Here is a 20,356-nt window from a genome sequence, read left to right on the forward strand (position 1 = left end):
AAAGGTAAGTGCCAACCTATGCATACAAGAATAGCATCCCATCTACCCAATGACATAAACTGTGAATAACAAGTAGATGGTCCTATTTCTAAACCCATTGATGATCCTAAGTCTACCCTTTTGCACTAAAGGCATATTTCGATATTTTTCTTGGATCAATCTGTCTTTTCTTTTCTTTGGCTCTTGTTCTTAAGGAGAAACTTTCTTATACTCTATGAGTCTAGTCTAGTGAATTGGTTTTTCTTAAACTCTTATGGCTCTTATAATCTTTTCTGTTTTTGTTGCCATCTTTTTTTTTTTTTTTTTTTTTTTAAGAGCATAACTTAATAATTCTGTACTTCCCAAACATTCACTAGACCTGAACATGATTTTCAATTTCCTTCTCCTAAAGACTTTAACCCGTTTTTTTTTTTTTTTTCTTTTTCTTTTCACACTCAATCCCAATCCCCAAATAAGTTCCCACCTAGTCCTACCAAGTCCGAAAACGCGGATTGGAACTACATGAGATACTACTCTTGTCGGCTCAAACCTAACACGTTCTACCAAGCTCAATCCTGAAATAGGCCTCACATGCTCTCACAAATAACATGGCTCGAAAGAAGGGTTGGTTAAGGGTGGGGAAACTACTCCAACAATAGAAGCAGCTACTTGGATTAACAAGAGTGGTGAATAAGTGAAAGAAAATCCAAGTATGTATTCTATCCACGAGTTCAAAACCGATGCAAACATGATAATTATAAGTCAGATTCAAGTTCAAATTGACAGGGAAAGGTGTCATGACATGCGATCGAGTGGTTTCTATAGAACATGGTGCAGTTTTACTTCAAAGTCATTCAAATGCATCAGACAACTAGTAACGAGGGCATTGAGTTTATTCAGTAAATCAACATGTTTACAAGGTTATTTCCTCATTATCCCCTATGCATATGCAACAATCCTAAATGAAACACTCTAGACTCGATCCTAAATGCAATGCAGCTACATGAGCACTCTGTTTTTGTGGAATACATTTTCAGAAATTTTCAAATTTTTTGTTTTTTTCTATGTTTTAGATGATATGCAGACTCAAATGATAGAAAAAAAAAAAAAACAAGTCAAATACGTCTTGAACCCTCCCCCAAACTTAAATTACACAGTCCCTTGTGTAATAAAAATTTGTGAAAGAATTCAAGATAAACACAAGAAACAAAAACAAAAACGGTATTTACAATTGTGTTTTGGTGTGTTACCTCAGGAAAATTGCCTTGCGATGTAGTCGTCCATCTCCGCTTGAGTGTAATCCGTAGGCATGATAGGTCCTAGCTGCGCTTCCGCCATCTCCTCATCATCGTGCTCAATTGCAACCCCAGCAGGTTGTGGAGCACGGTGTTCATGCGATCTCGTGATCGAGTATGTTCAATAAAAATTTCGAAATGTAGCCTTCCCCTAAACCAAAGCACTCGATCGCAAGGCATCAATGATACCCCGACGTTGCGATCGAGTGTGTTCACCATATTTCTCCTGTTACTGCTCTTGACAATTACGCCTCTTGAGAACTAAAAAACACTATCAACACAAATCAAAAACAACAAGAAAATAAAAACTATATACAAGGATAGTCATGGGACTTCCTCCCAAGTGAGCTTGTTTTAAGTCTCTAGCTTGACTCCTCACACTTATTAGGCCTAGGGAGGTTTGTGGAGATGAAATGAGGCCTCCTCTTCTTCCTCAGTAGATGGATCATCAAACTCAGCATGCTCTCTTGACAAGTCTGCAACTGAGTACTCAATGGCCGTTTCTTTAAAGTAAGCTTCTTTCTGATCATCCGGATAGTCTTCTTCTATAGACCAGTCCAATGTGAATTCACATCCTTCTTTGCTAAGCTGAGTAGTTGCTCCATCATTTGGGACGTCTTTGATGTTGAGTGGCACTTGGTTGGCTTTTCCATGGAGCTCTTTGATTTGATCCTTCAGCTCTTTCACAATGTCTGCTAACTCCCTTATGGCTTTGTCCTGCCATTTGGACCTCTCCTTGAGTTCCAACCAATCATTTGATGCCAGAGTGCTTGCTTTAAGCTGTTGCTCGAGCTGTTCAGTCGAGCATGAGCTCTCAGGGCCAGTTGGAGGCTTCTTCGAGTTGTTGGTGGAATCAGTTGGTCGAGCATGTGTTGAACTTACTTCATTAGCTCTCATAACCTTTGTTTCAGACCCCATCAATCCCTTGTGTAAGTCTAAGGACTTCTCAGAACTCAAAGTCTCACTAGGGAGATACCCAGCTTTACCACTCTTGGTCAAAACAGATTTTAAGTAATTTTCTTCAGCAAGTTCCTCTAGCAGTTCATCAGCTAGCCGATCCATTTCCTCAACTAAGAAGGTCTGTCCTTCTATTGTCGGCTTTTGCATATCATCATTGATGTCAAACTTCATTTTTAAATCCTTCCCCATATTAAGATCAATCTTCCCTTGCTTAACATCTATGATTGCTCCAGCTGTAGCCAAGAAGGGCCTTCCTAAGATCAAGGGATCTTTTGGTTCTTCATCCATCTCCAACACTACGAAGTCTGTATGCACCTCCAGATTTCCAATCTTGATAGGCAAATCTTCTAATAACCCATGAGGTAGTCTAACAGACCTATCAGCCAAGATCAAGGAGATGTTGCAGTATTTATACTTGTTAAAACCCAACCTCTTAGCTACTGAGAGTGGCATGAGACTTAGTGATGCTCCTAGGTCACAAAGGCATTTATTGAAAGTCAATGGACCTAGGGAGCATGGTAGAGTAAATGAACCAGGGTCTCCTAGCTTTTCTGGGACAACCTTCTTTTGTATGATGGCACTGCACTCATGGCTCACAACTGTTGTTCTCTGAACCTCTTGAATTCTCTCCCTTATCAATTCTTTAAGAAACTTTTGGGAATCCGGAATAAGCGCGAGAGCATCAACAAGAGGTATCCTGGCTTCAACGTTTTTAATGTTCTCTGCAAACATAGCTCTGTACTTATCTGCCAACGTTTTCTTTTGTCTACCAGGAAATGGAAGTGGGGGCTTGTAAGGAGGAGGAACAAAAACCTTCTCCTTGTTCTTAGCAGCAACTGGTTTTTCAGCAGGTATAGCCGCTACTCGAGTTGTTGATCGAGTATGTCCATCGAGTACTTCAGCTGGTTTGTCAACTTGATCTTCATTGAGACTGAAATCCTGCCCATCTTGGTCTGCACTGTCCTCAGTGGCTGGCTTAGGTCCCTCTTTGGTTGGAAGTTCTTTACCACTGCGCAAGGTGATAGCATGAACATTAGCATACTCCTTTGGATTCTGAATTGCTTTGCCTGGAAGTTGACCTATAGGTTTTGGAGCAGAAGTGGATGCAGATTGTCCTTCCAAGTATCAGACTTTGGAATTCAGTGCCTCCACTTTGAGATTTAAGTCATTGTAGCTACAGTCCAGCTTATTGTGTAATTCAGATATCTTCTTAGCAATCTCCATGGAGCCAGATGCTTGTCCTTGGAGAAGCTGTTGTAGCATTTGCTTCATGTCAGAATCAGGAGCAGCAGAACCTTGGTGTTGCTGAGGTGCAAACTCAGGTGGTGGTTGCTGCTGGTAGTTCCCCTGAAATTGTTGCTTAGGAACAAACCCTTGACTTTGGTTGTATGGGACGAATGGTTTGGGTTGGGTCTGCTGTTGTGGAGGGTATACTTGATCCTGCGGGTTTGCAACGTTGGTACTTCTGTAAGACAGATTGGGATTGTTCTGCTTAAAGTAGTTGTAGCCCTTGTTGTAGCCTCCTTGGTTTTGCACATAGCTTACTTCGTCTGACTGAAGAGTCTCCCCATCCTAGACTTGGAACGTCTCATCTTCACAGAGAAAATGGACTTGCTTTTGTTGCACAAGGAGTAGCTTGTCCAGCTTGTCATTCATGGCCTTCATGTCCTTGCGGTGCTTCTCCTCTAAGTCTGAACTTCCTCTGATGGTTCTGTCATAATCTTCATTGTAGTTTCCATCAGACTGAGCTAAATTCTCTACCAGCTCCCATCCTTCTTCAACTTCCTTGTTCAGGAAATTCCCGTTGGATGCTGTATCCAGGAGCATCCGGATCTTAGGGAGAACTCTTCTGTAGAGGGTGCTCAAGAGTGAGGCTTTGGAGAAACCATGGTGAGGACATTGATTCTGATATCCTCTGAAACGCTCCCATGCTTCACAGAAAGTCTCAGCACTCTTCTGAGTGAAGCCAGAAATCTCATTCCGGAGTCTTGCAGTCCTGGAGTTGGAGAAAAATTTAGTCAGGAAGGCTTTCTTGCAGTCATTCCAGGAGGTGATGGAGCCTTGAGGAAGTGATTTTTCCCACTGGTGGGCTTTGTCTCCAAGAGAAAATGGAAACAAACGCAACTTGAAGCCATCCTCACTGACTCCATTGATCTTAGTTAGGCTGCAGAGCCTATCAAACTCGTCCAGATGATCGAGTGGATCCTCCATGGGGAGGCCGTGAAATTTGTTGCCCTGAACCATGGCAATGAGACCGCTCTTGATCTCAAAGTTGTTGTTCTGGACTGGTGGAGGAACAATTCCATGACGCTGGTTGTGATTGTGTGGGAAGTCACCAGCACCAATGTTGTTTGGCAAATCTGCGTTCTGATCGTCGGCCATAACGTCTGTGCCTGTCTGTTCTCTTAACTCACGAGCAATACGGTCGATGTTCTCGTTGAAAAGCAGGTTCTGATGTCCTTTTGATCTAGTATGCATGCAACAGGTATCAGCTCAGCTTGAGCAGATTAATCAGAGATAGTACCTGAAACACACAAACAAAGAGAAAGACACAGAGTTAGTAACTTTGTAAAAAAAAATCGAACTTGATCTTAACGTTTCTAATGATCTCAAATATAGCAAATAAACACTAAACTGGCAACGGCGCCAAATTGATAATAGGTTTTTTCAAAGATCAATTAATCCTAAAACACTATCGTGTCGTTGTAGTATTTTAGGTTGTCAATCCAATCTAGTGTGATGCAAACAGATGAGATATGATCAGAATTTGCTAAGTCAAGCCAAGCAGAGAGTTGTGGTTTTCTAACAGTCCTAATGCGAAATAACAGAAATAAAATGAAACTGGAATACAAACTAGCAATAGCAGGCAGTAGAATAACAAAGCAGGTAAGATAACAGGCAATCAAATGGATGAGAGATTCCTAAGGACAGGGTAATCGAATAGCGTGGTCTCCTTAATCTATTTAGACGGTTGACAAAACTTCACAGAAGCTATCCCTTGACAACAAGTTCAAAAGCAAATCAATTCACCACCGTGATAGAAATTCTCAAGCAGAGCTAGACACAGACCTAATCACCATTAGCGATCTCTAACTAAGCAGGCAATATCGAATCAACTTGTTAAAGCCAATACCCGCTCTAAACGGCCAATACCTTGGGATAGAGACGAGTATCTCTGGAATTAGTGGATCATACATTCCATCAAACACCTTTTGGGTGCGGGAATGTCTGGATTCATTTTCCAGTTGATCAGAAAGGAACAAGCAATAAGCGCAACTAATCCAGAAGGGATTCAAACAATCTAAACTCAACCATCTAAATCGACTAAAACAACCACGACTACTCTATCCCATCCTCAGAAATATAATTCACTACTCAGACATAATAAAAAACAATAGCAATGAAACGATTGAAAACATGATAACAAGAAATGATAAAGACTGAAACAAAAACTGAATTATAAAATACTTGAAAGCAAATACAAAGTCGCAGGAAGAACACACTGCGGCTACGAAAACAAGTCTAGGTAAAAACTGAAAATAAAAGACTGGATGCCCTAGGGAAAACCCTTAGAGGCTGCTTATATAAGCGAAAAAAAGTTAAATAAGGAAAGTTCGGGATAGTGGTCTTCACAACGAGACTTTGCGATCAAGCATCTGATGGGCTGAAATGGGCTTCCCTGTGATCGAGTGAAACTGATCAAACTGGGCTTCGGGAACTCCGTCTTGCGATCGAGTGGTCTGTAGTGAAGACGAGATGGAATGGTCCAGCGACCTTGCGATCGAGTAGATGATGTGAGGTTGTGATCGAGTGGTTTCTTCAACTTCTCTTCTCTTCCGTATGCTCAGCTTGTCTGGTTGAGTGAGGAATGAGTAGATGGGCTTCTGATGACAAGGTGGTGATCGAGTGGTGTAGAGTGGGTGATCCCTCCGGGCTTGCGATCGAGTGAAACTAAGCTGCTGGCTTCTCCGGGGTTGTGATCGAGTGATATGTCCTTCATGACAGCTTCTGCTCGATCTTGCGATTGAGTGGTTTCTTCTGAAATTGCTCCGGGGTTGCGATCGAGTGCTTTGGCTGAGGGAGTGATTGAGCGTTCTGAGTTTCTGTTCTGTTTCTCCTCTGTTTGAACTCCAAAAGCATCCAAAGTACCTGAAAACAACCAAATATGCGATGCACATGCAATCCTAATGCAAAAACGTCCTAAGTATGCAAAACACACTAAAACGACTACTAATGAGATGAAATGTGATTGAAACAATGACAAAGTGATGAAGAATGAATGCTTAAATCATGCAAATTATAGACATATCACTTGCCCTCAAGCAAACAAATAGAACTAAGCTGGAGAAGAGGTTTGAAGGTAGAGACTCAGAACCAAAAACATGCATATAGAATAAGTGAATTCAATGTCCAGGTTGCTAATTATAGAATGAAAGGTTAACTGATCTCTACTTAAAAACATTAGCCATCTCCTTCACATCTCAACCTAACCTCTGCCTTAATCAATTCAAGCATTCAAATCAGCACATTCCCTTTAACATTGATTAAGCAGGAACAGTGACTCATACTATGCAGTGGATATGAACACATTTGGCTTAAGGGTAGAGGTCTAGAGACAAAGATGGTCCCTTAAAGATCTGGTTTAAATCGTCACAGGGGATCTCTCAAGAATGATTGAGCTTTAGTAGAATGCTAAAGGTGAGTATCAAGTTATGCATACAAAGATAGAACCCCATCTACCCAGAATGTAATCAATATCAACCCAAATAGAGGTCCTATTTCTAATCCCAGAATCATGAACTTAACTCTACCCTTTTGCACTCAAAGCATTTACAAACTTTACTCAAATCATTCCTTTCTTTTCTTTGCTTTCTATCCTAGGAGAAGCTTTCTTTTTCTTTTTACCTTGTCTAGCGGATTAGGATTCTTTAACAACTAAGGTTCCCTTTTCTTTCTTCTTATAAACACAAGGCTTTTGCCCATTCTCTTTAAGCTATTTACAGAACCCTTTTTCCTTTACTTTAGCACACCCAAATCCTTTACTAGACTTCTCTTGCTTTAGCTACTTCTCCTTAGGACTCTTTTCACTTTTCTTTTTTCCATTTAATGATGATCACAACTGTTGGTGTCGGATCCCGCACCAGAAGTACGAGACCAACCAAAGATTGCCACGTGATCAAGATAATGGCCCATAAAGGATGAAGCCCATTGGACCCGTGAGCCGAAGGGACGGTCGAAGTGGTTGTCACCATTTCGAGAATCCGAAGTGATTACACTGTGACACGAGTTCGGTGTAAGAAGACACGGGTAAGTCGGTTTACGGACACTTGGGCCAAAAGAGGCGAGGCCCACGAAGATCAGAGTCAACTCAAATTCAAACGTTGAGCATTAAAGCCGGAGAATCAAAACGGACACATTTAAGAAGAAATAATTGTGCTTAATTACTCATTTTAATGTCGTTTATCGGTGTATAAATATAGAGGCCGATGGCCATGTAAAGGGGGGCTTCCGCTAAAGAAAGAAATAATATAGCAATTTTCGTATCAATTTACAAGTTTTTTATATATTCATTTTGTCCCTCAAGAATAATCTTTCCCACTTAGCAAAAATACTTGAGTGTGTGAATCCGACATCCACATTTTGGCGCCGTCTGTGGGGATTATCAGGATTCTTGAGTGGTCAGATTTCTTCTTTTCTACATTTCCGAGATAAGCGATAATGTCCGGAGGAGACGCCGTTGAAACATCATTGGCCGAAACCCTCAAAGCTATGCAGCAAACCATGTCGGACATATCACAAAAATTCTCGGATGTGGAGAAGGCCGTCGATACGTTGCAAACATCCCAGGTATCTCTTAGTCAAAATGTCAATAATATACAAACTCGTGTTCGCTCTTTAAGTGCAGGAAACCCGGTGGGAACCCGAAGAGGGATATTCAACTCGCCAAATTCCGCTGCACGAAATGAAACCAGCGGACAAACAACTCCCGGTGCTACTAATAATGTAGCTCAGACGTCGGAAGAAGAGACGCAGCTCGGGGATGAAGAACAACTTGCAGCTCAGTACGAGCAGGAGAACCTCGACCAGTTCGAGACCATGAGGAAAGTTAGCCAGGAATTAAAAGAAATGAAATCAAAATTTCATCAGGCTACAAGTTCGGAGCCAGACATCAATCGAGTCATTGAAGAAGCTAGGCGAACCCCTTTTATCCCGCGAATTGCAAGTTTGAGGATCAAAGATTCCCGGAAGCTCAAGTTGGACCCTTACAGCGGATTGGAGGATCCAAAAAGCTATCTTGCAGCCTTTCTGATCGCTGCAGGAAGAGTCGAGTTGGATGAAGCTGATGAGGACGCAGGCTATTGCAAGCTGTTTTCGGAAAATCTATGTGGCCAAGCTCTAATGTGGTTCACCCAATTAGAGCCGGGTTCGATCAGCAATTTCGACGAACTATCAGCCGTGTTCTTAAAGCAATACTCTATCCTTATGGATAAAAGCGTCTCGGATGCCGATCTTTGGAACTTAACGCAAGGATCTAATGAGTCACTTCGAGTTTTCAACACTAAATTCAAAGGAGTGCTGTCAAAACTCCCAAGAATCTCCCAGCAATCGGCTTTATCCGCCCTACGAAAAGGATTGCGACATGATTCAAGGTTTAAAGAAGACTTAATACTTCATAAACCAGACACAATTCAGGATGCACTCTTCCGCGCAAACAATTGGATGGAGGTAGAAGACGAAAAAGAAAGTTTTGCCAAACGGAATAAACAAGAAAAGCCGGCAATCACCGTCCCTACCAAGAAGTTCGAGCCTAAAGAGAGCAAAGGACCAAGGAAGTTTGGGTCGCAACCCTTCAACAATTCCGTCGGGAAGCAATTCCAAGGGAAAGGAAGATCAAATACTTGGGTCCGTGATGAAAGTCTACATTGCGACATTCATAAAGTAACCGGACATTTAACCAAGGATTGCAGCGTTCTTAAAAAGCACCTCGCGGAGCTTTGGGCTAGTGGCAATCTTTCTAAATTCGATATAACAGATTTTGTGAAGGAATACCACGAAGCAAAGGAAAACTCCAAAGATCAAGATTCCAAAAGACCAAGGTTATCCAACGAGGAAGAACCAAGGAGTTCGAAGGGGAAGATCAATGTGATTCTAGGAGGTTCCAGATTTTGCGGAGATTCAATAAGTTCCATCAAAAAACATAGACGAAATGTCTTACTCAAAGCAAGCTTGAGCGAAGAAGTTGATTTTCAAGGTGCTTCAATATCATTTAACGAAGAAGAAACGCGGCATCTCGAAAGACCGCATGACGATGCTCTAGTCATTACTCTTGACGTCGCAAACTTCGAAGTATCAAGGATCCTTATAGATACAGGCAGTTCGGTCGACTTGATCTTTTTAAGTACTCTAGAGAAAATGGGAATCAGCCGAGGAGACATAGTAGGACCTCCGACTCTATTAGTTGCATTCACTAGCGAATCAGCCATGTCTCTCGGGACAATCAAGCTACCGGTCCTTGCCAAAAAAGTATCAAAAATTGTGGACTTCGTCGTCTTCGACAAGCCCGCAGCTTACAACATCATCCTTGGGACTCCTTGGATTTATCGAATGAAAGCAGTTCCCTCTACATACCATCAATGTATCAAATTTCCAACATCAAATGGGGTGGAAACAATTCGGGGAGACCAAGAAGCTTCGCGAACATGCTACTTAGCCAGCCACCGTATGAAGATTCAATAGCAATTAACGAAGCCCGCGAAAGAAGGCCAAAAAACAAAGTTTCCTAGTGGGCAGAAGAAAGAGGATGTAGTAGTCGAAGTGGAACTGGAAGAAGACAAGCCGGACCGGAAAATTAGAATTGGAGCAACTTTGACTGGCCAAATAAAAGAAGCTTTGATCGAACTCTTAAGGAAAAACAAAGCATCATTTGCATGGTCAGCAGCGGACATGCCGGGCATAAATCCGAGTACAATTTGTCATGAACTAAACGTAGATCCAAGCTTCAAACCGGTGAAACAAAAAAGAAGAAAGCTTGGAGTGGAGCGGGCAAAAATAGTAAACGACGAAGTGGATAAACTCTTGAAGATAGGGTCCATAAGAGAAGTGCAATATCCGGAGTGGGTAGCAAACACTGTCGTTGTCAAGAAAAAGAATGGGAAAGATAGGGTTTGCATCGACTTTACAGACCTAAATAAAGCATGTCCCAAAGATAGTTTCCCGCTCCCGCATATAGATCGACTTGTAGAGTCCACCGCTGGAAATGAGCTGTTAACGTTCATGGACGCCTTCTCGGGTTATAATCAGATAATGATGAACCCCGACGATCAAGAAAAGACGTCATTTATCACAGATAGAGGTATCTACTGTTACAAGGTAATGCCTTTTGGTTTGAAAAATGCAGGAGCGACTTACCAACGGTTGGTGAACAAAATGTTTCACAATCACCTCGGGAAGACTATGGAAGTCTACATAGATGATATGTTGGTTAAATCGTTGAAGAAAGGAGATCATGTTAAGCATTTGGAGGAATGTTTTGATATTCTCAATAAATATCAAATGAAGCTGAACCCGGCGAAGTGCACATTTGGAGTCCCATCCGGGGAATTCCTTGGTTATATCGTGACAGAAAGAGGGATTGAAGCCAATCCAAATCAAATTAACGCCTTTCTAAACATGCCATCTCCGAAAAACTTCAAAGAAGTACAACGGTTGACTGGGCGGATTGCAGCCTTGAATCGTTTTATCTCGAGGTCAACAGATAAGTCGTTGCCTTTCTACCAAATTCTAAAAGGGAACAAAGGATTCCTTTGGGATGAGAAGTGTGAAGAAGCTTTTGGGCAGCTTAAGGCATACTTAACCACTCCACCTATACTGTCCAAACCGGAAGTGGATGAAAAACTCTACTTGTACGTTTCAGTTTCAAACCACGCGGTTAGTGGAGTCTTGGTTCGGGAAGACCGTGGGGAGCAGAAACCAATTTACTACGTGAGCAAGTCAATGACGGATCCGGAAACCAGGTACACAATGATGGAAAAACTTGCACTCGCGGTGGTAACTTCGGCTCGGAAGCTGCGTCCATATTTTCAGTCCCATCCGGTTGAGGTATTAACTAACCAACCACTCAGAACAATACTTCATAGTCCAAGTCAATCCGGACGTTTGGCGAAATGGGCGGTGGAATTAAGCGAGTACGACATAGAGTTTAAAAGCCGGATCAGTATGAAGGCTCAGGTCTTAGCAGACTTCCTGACCGAACTACCAATACCTGGAACGATAGATCAACCGGAGAACCAAACTTGGAAATTACACGTAGATGGGTCTTCAACAAAGCAAGGATCCGGAGTGGGAATTAGGTTGGAATCTCCGACATCAGAAATTCTAGAACAATCATTCCGATTGTTATTCAATACCTCCAACAACGAGGCAGAATACGAAGCCCTTATTGCCGGACTTCGACTAGCACAAGGAGTTGGAGCTAAGGAAATATTGGCTTATTGCGATTCGCAATTAGTAGTTAACCAATTTATTGGAGACTATGAAGCCAAAGATTCAAGAATGGAAGCTTACCTCGAAGTGGTGAAGGATCTATCAAAAAATTTCTCGAAATTCGAGTTAATCCGCATACCTCGGGGAGAGAATACAACTGCAGATGCACTTGCCGCTTTGGCGTCAACATCAGATCCTGAGTTAAAGAGAGTTATTCCAGTAGAGTGCATCTCGGAGCGAAGCATTCAAGACAGCAAGGAAACCCTCGTCGTTACAAGGTCTCGAGCAGCGGCACGCGACCGTGGCGAACCAGAAATCGAACCACCACCCAACAAACGCAGGAAGTCAAAAGGATTAAATGCATCTAACACGGAACCCGTTGTCTTAGCTGAAGAAATGATTCCAGAAACGATGTTAGAAACCGAGCCATTACTCGAGGAAAATATTCTTGAACCACACGAACATCCCGAACCAGAGCCGCGGATATTTCACAAAGTTGATCAAATTCCGGCTAAAGACTGGGGGGCTGACTGGAGGGAGCCAATAAAGCAATACATCATGACAGGTGAGCTCCCAAAGAATAAATGGCAGGCCAAGAAAATGAAAGTCGTTAGCGCGAAATTTTGTCTGTCGAAGGATGCGTTATATAGACGAGGTGTCAGTGACCCTTACCTATTATGCATTTTTGGGCCCAAAGTCGAAATCGTCATGAGCGAAGTGCATGAAGGATTATGTGGGAGTCATTCATCAGGAAGAGCTATGGCTTTTAAAGTTAAAAGAATGGGGTATTTTTGGCCCACCATGATCACAGATTGCGTTAAGTTCGCCCAAAGATGCAAGCGCTGCCAACTCCATGCACCATTGATCCATCAACCGTCGGAATTATTCTCCTCCATTTCCGCCCCATACCCGTTTATGAGATGGTCAATGGACATCATTGGGCCATTGCACAAATCAACTCGAGGTGTACAGTACCTTTTAGTCCTTACGGACTACTTTTCAAAATGGATTGAAGCTGAGGCGTATGTTGGTATCAAGGATTCGGCGGTGAAGACCTTTATTTGGAAAAACATTATATGTCGACATGGAGTTCCATACGAAATAGTCACTGATAACGGGCCACAATTCATTTCACACGAGTTTGATGCCTTTTGTGCGGACTGGGGAATCAAAGTTAGTTATTCTACTCCACGATATCCGCAAGGGAACGGACAAGCCGAAGCCGCGAACAAGACGATATTAAGCAATCTCAAGAAACGCTTAAGTCATCTAAAGGGAGGATGGTATGAAGAACTCCAACCCGTCCTGTGGGCTTATCGTACAACCCCTAGGCGACCTACAGGAGAAACTCCATTCTCTTTGGTTTATGGCATGGAAGCGGTAGTACCAGCTGAACTCAATGTGCCCGGACTTCGTCGAACAGAAGCACCGTTAAATGAGGAAGAAAATTCAGCAATGCTTAACGATTCACTGGATACCATAAATGAAAGGCGTGATCAAGCTCTAATTCGGATCCAGAATTACCAACAAGCAGCAGCCCGATATTACAATTCTAAAGTTAAAAGTAGGCCGTTCTTCGTGGGAGATTACGTATTAAGACGCGTCTTTGATAATAAAAAAGAAGAAGGTGCTGGAAAACTTGGTATTAATTGGGAAGGACCTTACATTATTACCGAAGTGGTTCGAAACGGCGTTTATAGGTTAAAAGACCTAGAAGACAATCCAGTCAAGCGACCTTGGAATGTGATCAACTTAAAGAAGTTTTATGTTTAAAGGCTACATGCATTGTTTATATACATGAACTACGATTTGGCTTGATCCCGAAATGGGTACGTAGGCAGCTCGAAAACGAGTTCAGCTATTAATAAAATTTTTTGTTTTATTTCTTTATTAAAGGAAGAAGGTTCGGCTATGCGAACATACAAGAGATTGGAAATAAAGCGTTTATTCAAAAAAAAAAGAAGAGACGAAGTGTCCCTCATCGTACACTTCGAACTACGAAATACTCGTTGACGAGCAGAACACTTCAACTCCTTGACCAGCAAGATCGAGGATCGGCATCATGCAGTCCGGAATTCGAGCAAAGTCAGAAATCCCGAGCTCGATCCATTCTCCGGGGTGAGATTCAAGGATGTGAAGACTTCTTGACACTGTAGTAAGCCTGCGTTGCATCCGGTTAATCCTCTTCCGAAGTCTCCTCTTTTCTGACGTAAGCTTCCGGTGTTGAAGCTCGAGCGCCTCTATGAACGCCATCGCCGTTCCTTGCTCTCTGGTTGGGAGATCCCTGATCAATTCACAGGGGGCTCGGATCTGAGATCTCAAGAAGCCGCGAAGTGGAGGAGGATGCCTGTTTGGCTCATTTGGAACACCTTCATTCATCATTCCGATTCTGGAGAAGTCGGGCATAGACTCCGAACAGCGAAGATTGAACTCCATACCTGCCAAAATGAAAAGAAGGGTGAGAAGTAAAGAGAAATTAAACCTGTAATTTATAGGAACCCCATATCCTTAGCGAGCTGCGGATTCTATCCAAGGAATGGAGTGATTCGCGGAGAGATTCATGCCCTCAAACAGATCCTGCATTAAAAGGTGCATCTCCGAGAATATTTTAAAAGAGAGGAAAGTTGCAAATATTTCCATAAATAAAAAGGGCCGAAGCCCATCACGAGTTTTTTTTTTTTTAAAAAAAAAGAAAGAAAAAAGTGAAGAAATTAAAGAACACTTATGGGAGAGGCTCGGGAACAGGCTCCTTCATCGCCGATTTAGTTTCCGAAGTGGACGCCTTGTTCGTGGCATCCACTTCGGAACGATCCCGAACGCGTCTCCGGCAGTTGCTGGCCTCCTCCTCCAAGTCCTCTTCCTCTTCACTGTCGGACGAAACGGCGCAGACAGGGGCATTCACGGGACCCGGGACTCCTCTAGCGCGGAGATACATCCGAAGCATCTTCGGGATCTCAGCAACGGAGTCAAAGTTCCGCCACTCCCATTGAAAGGGATCGCTCTCCAGGGCCCGTATCTTCCTTTCCACCCGGGCGATGCGAGCCTCGAGCGTCTGTCTTTTGAGTCCCAGCCGCTGTCTCTCTTCACACAAGCGACGGTGCTTGTCAGCGACCTAGCATAAAAAAAATGAATAAGGCAAAACGAAGAAGTTTTTAAATCAAAAAACTTTAAATATTTACCTTGTCGATGAAATCGCAAGCCTCTTTCTTCTCCTTTGAAGGGAAGTGGAAGACGGCGTGAGGAAAGAGAACGCCAGCCGGTTCAAATCCGTCGCCGGACAAGAAAAGGGGGCTGCCGGGAGCGATGGGGGCTACTTCTTCGTTTTCCATTCTTAGAATATTTCTCAAGTGAGATTCTATAGTCATGTTTAATAAAGCCTAGAGGTAGGTAAGCCTTTATTTATAATGATTTAGGGTTTGTCTTGGAACCATAAATCCATTAATGGTAGCGTTTCCGAGTGGGTTAAACCACTTTTGGAAAATCGAGAAAAGGTAATTATTACATTAAAAGACGAGCCGTTCTCTTTAAGAAGGGAAAGAGCAACCGTCACATTGATTGCAAAAGTTTCTAGGGCCCAAGCCTGACAAGTTTACCGAGTTGACTAAACCCGAAGTGGGGAACTCGCTTTAAGCCGAGCTCAGCTCTCGCATTCTAAAGAGAAAGGTCTGATCAGCCTAAAAATCTCGAAAGCATTGCCACAAGGCCACAAAAGGTTAAAAGCGGACTTTGCAAACCCGCATATAATTTTAACCAGACCCCCTTGGGCCACAACCTAGAAAGGTTTAAAAGCCTCCTCAGGCAAATATTTTATTCAAAAGAAAATAATAAAGCCTCCTTAGGCAAAGACAAGTTTGAAATTAAGTCTTAAAAATAAAGGGACAATCCCCAATTTAAAGTGGACACAGCCACTACGGAGCGATCTCCACCTCGGAATCCGGCTCAACAGTCGAAGCTTCATTCGCGTCCTTGGCAGCTGCTTGATCAGATGAAGCTCCTTGACCACCCTCCGCGGTACAACCAACCTCCGGAGTGACCTCTGGTACCATTGGAGCTGCGGGCGGGACAACGTTTTCCGTCCCACTTGAACCTAGAAATAATGATTCCAGTCAATCAAAGGTACAAGATAAGAAAAAGGTAAGCCACAGGAACCAAGCGTTACCTGCCCAGTCTAAACCCGATTCACTGAGAGGAGGCGATTCAGTAAAGAAAGCCTCGAAGTCGAGCGGGTTGAAGATCGAAGTGGGAAGAGCTGCTAAGCGACTCCGTTTCTCAGAAAGGTTAGTCGACAGCTTGGTCCTTTCTTGTTCCTCGGAGAAATCTGCTTCATGGATTTGGTCCAGCAGAATCAAGTTGCTTTCGTGCTCCTTGATGTCTGACTCCAAGTCCGACCTAGCTTTCTCGGTTTGCATGAAGCGAATGGCCCCTTGGATCAATTCCATCCCGCGTCCCTTAACCTCCTTTCTGGCCTTCGATGCCGACCTTGCCAATTCAGAATCACGCAACTTGGCTAGCGCCTTGTACTTCGCGTCGAGCTCGATAAGTTGGTTGTTCAGGGTGTCGGCGGCTGATTCGGATTCGTGAAGTCTACCCTGAACACCAGACAGTTCGTCCTGGAGCTTGTAATTCCGGTCATAGTAGTCTTGCAGTTCCCCCTTTACCTGCGCCAACTCCGACGTTAGCCTATCGACCTTATCCTCCAAATCGTGCTTAGAGCCAGCAGAAGAGTTGAGGTCAGCCTCAAGCGCTGAGAATTTCTTCTTCCACATGTCGATCTCCTTCTCCCGTCCAATGACCAACCCTTCGTAATGTTCGATCATGTCGTTAAATTCGCTTTGAGCCTGGCGTTATACATGAATCCGGGATGACGAGTCAGTTCGCAGAATGGCAATACAATAAAAAATATATATACACAAAAGAAAGCGGAACAGACCCGAGAAGAGTGATGCGCGTGAAGCAAATAACGTTCACGAATCGCAGGGCGCCATTTGTCAAAGTCTGGCAAGATCAAACCCGATCGGGTCTTGAAGCATCGGAAGACGCTGCCCTCTTTCTCCATAGCTGCGAAGAAGGAAGGGTTGTAAAAATTGGAATTTTAACAAAAAGTTTAAGTGTGTGTAAGTCACCGAACCTGAAAGCGATTTGACTTGAGGTACAAGAGCAGGCTTCAGCCTCGAGGGAGCATCTCGAGATTCAGAATCTCCCTTTTTCGGAGACGCACTCCGAGCAGTCTTTCCACTATCAGGCTGGGAGGAGGAAGACATATCAACCGGACGTGGAGGACCCATTGGTTCAGGAGGAGGGGATGATCGAGGTGAGCGGTCAGTCCGGGCCCTCGACTTTTCCCTCTGCGGAGAAGAATCGCTGCGAGAAGACTTGTCTCTCTTCCGGCGAACCAAGTTCTTAATCGGCTCGTTACTAAAATCATCTCGGGGAGGACGAGGTGAATCACGGCGAGGAGATTGAACCCTCCGAGGAGAACGTGAGTCGCGACGATCGCGACGAGGGGTTAGTCTGAAGGAAGCGACAGATCGAGCTCCCTCGGTGCTGCCATCATCAACCAGCAAGGTTCTACTGTAGTCCTTCTTGTCTATGGAAGTCGCGAGGAACTTCTTCTTCTCCTCGCAAGCCTCAGCCATCGGCTTGGAAAGCAACTTACGCTTGGCCGCAAGGGCCCGAGATGACATTCCTTGAGTTGAGGGAGGGGGAGGAATTTGGTGAAGATGACCGGGCGGACTCATCCTGAGTCTGTGGTTAGCCTCTATGAATCGTTCGAGAGTGAAGGAATTCCAAAGGGTTTCCCCTTCAAGAATTATTTTGAAGAATTCGATGAACTCTTCAGATGGGAGATTGGAAGCGATGAAAGCTGCGAAATGAAACAACGATGTTAGTTAATAAAGATAAAGAAACAACCGGGAAAGATACGGGCGACCTAATCTCTACCAGGTTTCGCCGACCACTTCGAAGGGAGGAAATCTGCAAGATTTCCAATCGAAGCGGGAGTTTTCTTAATCAAGAACCAAGGATGATGCCAATTTTCATCCTTGTTTGGAAGATGCGAAATGATGTTCCTATTGGCATTAGGATATGCTGAGAAATATCCCGTTTTCTTCGATGAACTTCTCACGCTCAGAAGCTCATTCAGTTCAGCAACTCCGATAACATAACCGGCCTCCGCCGCGATTGTTATAATACCAAGAATTGTACGGAGAAGATTGGGGGTTAATTGAGGAAGAGCGATTTCAAGAGCCGCAAGGTATAAAATTAGGGCTTCGGGAAGAGGAAAGGTAAGCCCGCAACCCTTGAAATAAATCTCATACACACAGAAGTAACCATCGCGATGGTTCTCTGGGGATTCTGTGGGGGAAGCTATTTGTGCTTCCGCCATAATTTCCAGCGGAATCCGGCAAAGCTCTCTCAATCGCTCGAGGGATTGAAGAGTACAAGTGGACCTGTAGTGCGGACCGGCAATGTCACCAGGGCGGGTGCACTCGTCGTTACTAGAACGCCTCTCGTCAAAAGACGGAGACTCGGGTCTATCGGAATCAGAAGTCATTGGGAAGAAAGAAAAATTCAAGATCCGGCGAAGAAGGGTTTTGGTGAAGGAACGAAGAGAGAGGTTTTGATTAAAGTACAAAAGTAAAAGAAGAGAGTAATGGTGAAAAGAAGTTACCTCAAGCTAATGATGAAACCGCCTCGGAAGTCGTGTGGGAAGTGGGAAGGTTTTTCCCGTTTTAATAGTAATTAATCAATATACGGTCATAATGATGACAGATGTCACTCGGTTAAAAATGGATAGTGCCAAAATTAAAGGAGTGATGAGATTTTCGGCGGGAAATCAGAAAGATTCTCGAGCGCAATCTTTGGCCACTTGAGCATTTAAAGTCCTCCGAACTGGAATAGCATTTCGAAGAACTTGGGGGGCTAATTGTTGGTGTCGGATCCCGCACCAGAAGTACGAGACCAACCAAAGATTGCCACGTGATCAAGATAATGGCCCATAAAGGATGAAGCCCATTGGACCCGTGAGCCGAAGGGACGGTCGAAGTGGTTGTCACCATTTCGAGAATCCGAAGTGATTACACTGTGACACGAGTTCGGTGTAAGAAGACACGGGTAAGTCGGTTTACGGACACTTGGGCCAAAAGAGGCGAGGCCCATGAAGATCAGAGTCAACTCAAATTCAAACGTTGAGCATTAAAGCCGAAGAATCAAAACGGACACATTTAAGAAGAAATAATTGTGCTTAATTACTCATTTTAATGTCGTTTATCGGTGTATAAATATAGAGGCCGATGGCCATGTAAAGGGGGGCTTCCGCTAAAGAAAGAAATAATATAGCAATTTTCGTATCAATTTACAAGTTTTTTATATATTCATTTTGTCCCTCAAGAATAATCTTTCCCACTTAGCAAAAATACTTGAGTGTGTGAATCCGACATCCACAACAACCTTTTCTTTCTTTTAAACACAACCCAAACCCAGAATTAAGCACCCACCTAGTCCTATCTGGTCCAGATAACGTGAACCAGAACTACATGAGATACTATCCTTGTCGTTACAGACCTAACACTTTCCACCAAGCTCAATCGGAATAAGGCCTCACATTCACACACAAATGATAAATGGCTTGAAGGAAGGTTAAGGCTAAGGGTGGGGAATAACTACTCCAAAGATGGAAGTCAGCTACTTGGACTAGCAAGAGTGATCAAAAGGTAAAAGAAAGTCTAAGTATTTTAAGGTATCCATGAGTTCATAGCACAATGCACAGCATGATAATTATAAGTCAAATTTCAAGTTCAAATAGATAGGGAATGGCATCAGATCAAGCGAGATTTGACTAAGAACAAGAAAATCAAGCGTTGAATTCAAAAGATGGTGCGGTCTTACTTCAAGTTCAATCGATTATGCATTAGAGAACTAACAACCAGGGCACTGAGTTCTACTTAGTGAATAAGCATATTTACAAGGTTATAATCATCATAATCTCCAATGCAAATGCATGATGCAACAGTCCTAAATGAAAGCATACTAAAACAGTCTTAAAATGGCAATGCGAACTACATGAACACTCTTCTTTTGTATTACAATTTTCGAAATTTTTCAAATTTTTTTTGGTTTTTCTATGCCTTAGATGATTATGCAATAAGAAAACAGAACACAACATCAAATACTTCCTGGACCCTCCCCCAAACTTAAATTACACAGTCCCTTGTGTAATAAAAATTCAGAAGAGAGCTCAAGAGAAACAAACAACGAAACAGAAAAGCAAACTAATGCAATGAAATAATACAATGGTTTAGGGGGATGAGTGATACTTTGGTTTTATGCGAAGTAGGTGTCGAGGAACTCATCCATGCTCTCCTGCGTGTAAGAAGGAGCTGTGCTTGACTCTGGAAGTTCCTGCTCGTTGTCAAAACCCGTCTGCGTGTAAGAAGGAGCTATTGGCTCTGGTGGTTCCTGCTCGACGTGTAGACTCGACGTGTCATCGAGCTCCCTGGTCGTGTCCGCCTCTGGACTTGACCGCTGAGCCTTCCGCTTATTGCGATGCCTTTGCGAACGTTTGGGGAGATGTGCAGACTCCTCTTGGCTTTCCCTCTGGCGTGGTTCAAAGGATGAAAATCTGGGAGAATCAGCCCTTA

This window comes from Arabidopsis lyrata, assembly GCF_000004255.2.
Source record: "Arabidopsis lyrata subsp. lyrata unplaced genomic scaffold ARALYscaffold_4, whole genome shotgun sequence".
Classification (NCBI taxonomy): Eukaryota; Viridiplantae; Streptophyta; class Magnoliopsida; order Brassicales; family Brassicaceae; genus Arabidopsis; species Arabidopsis lyrata.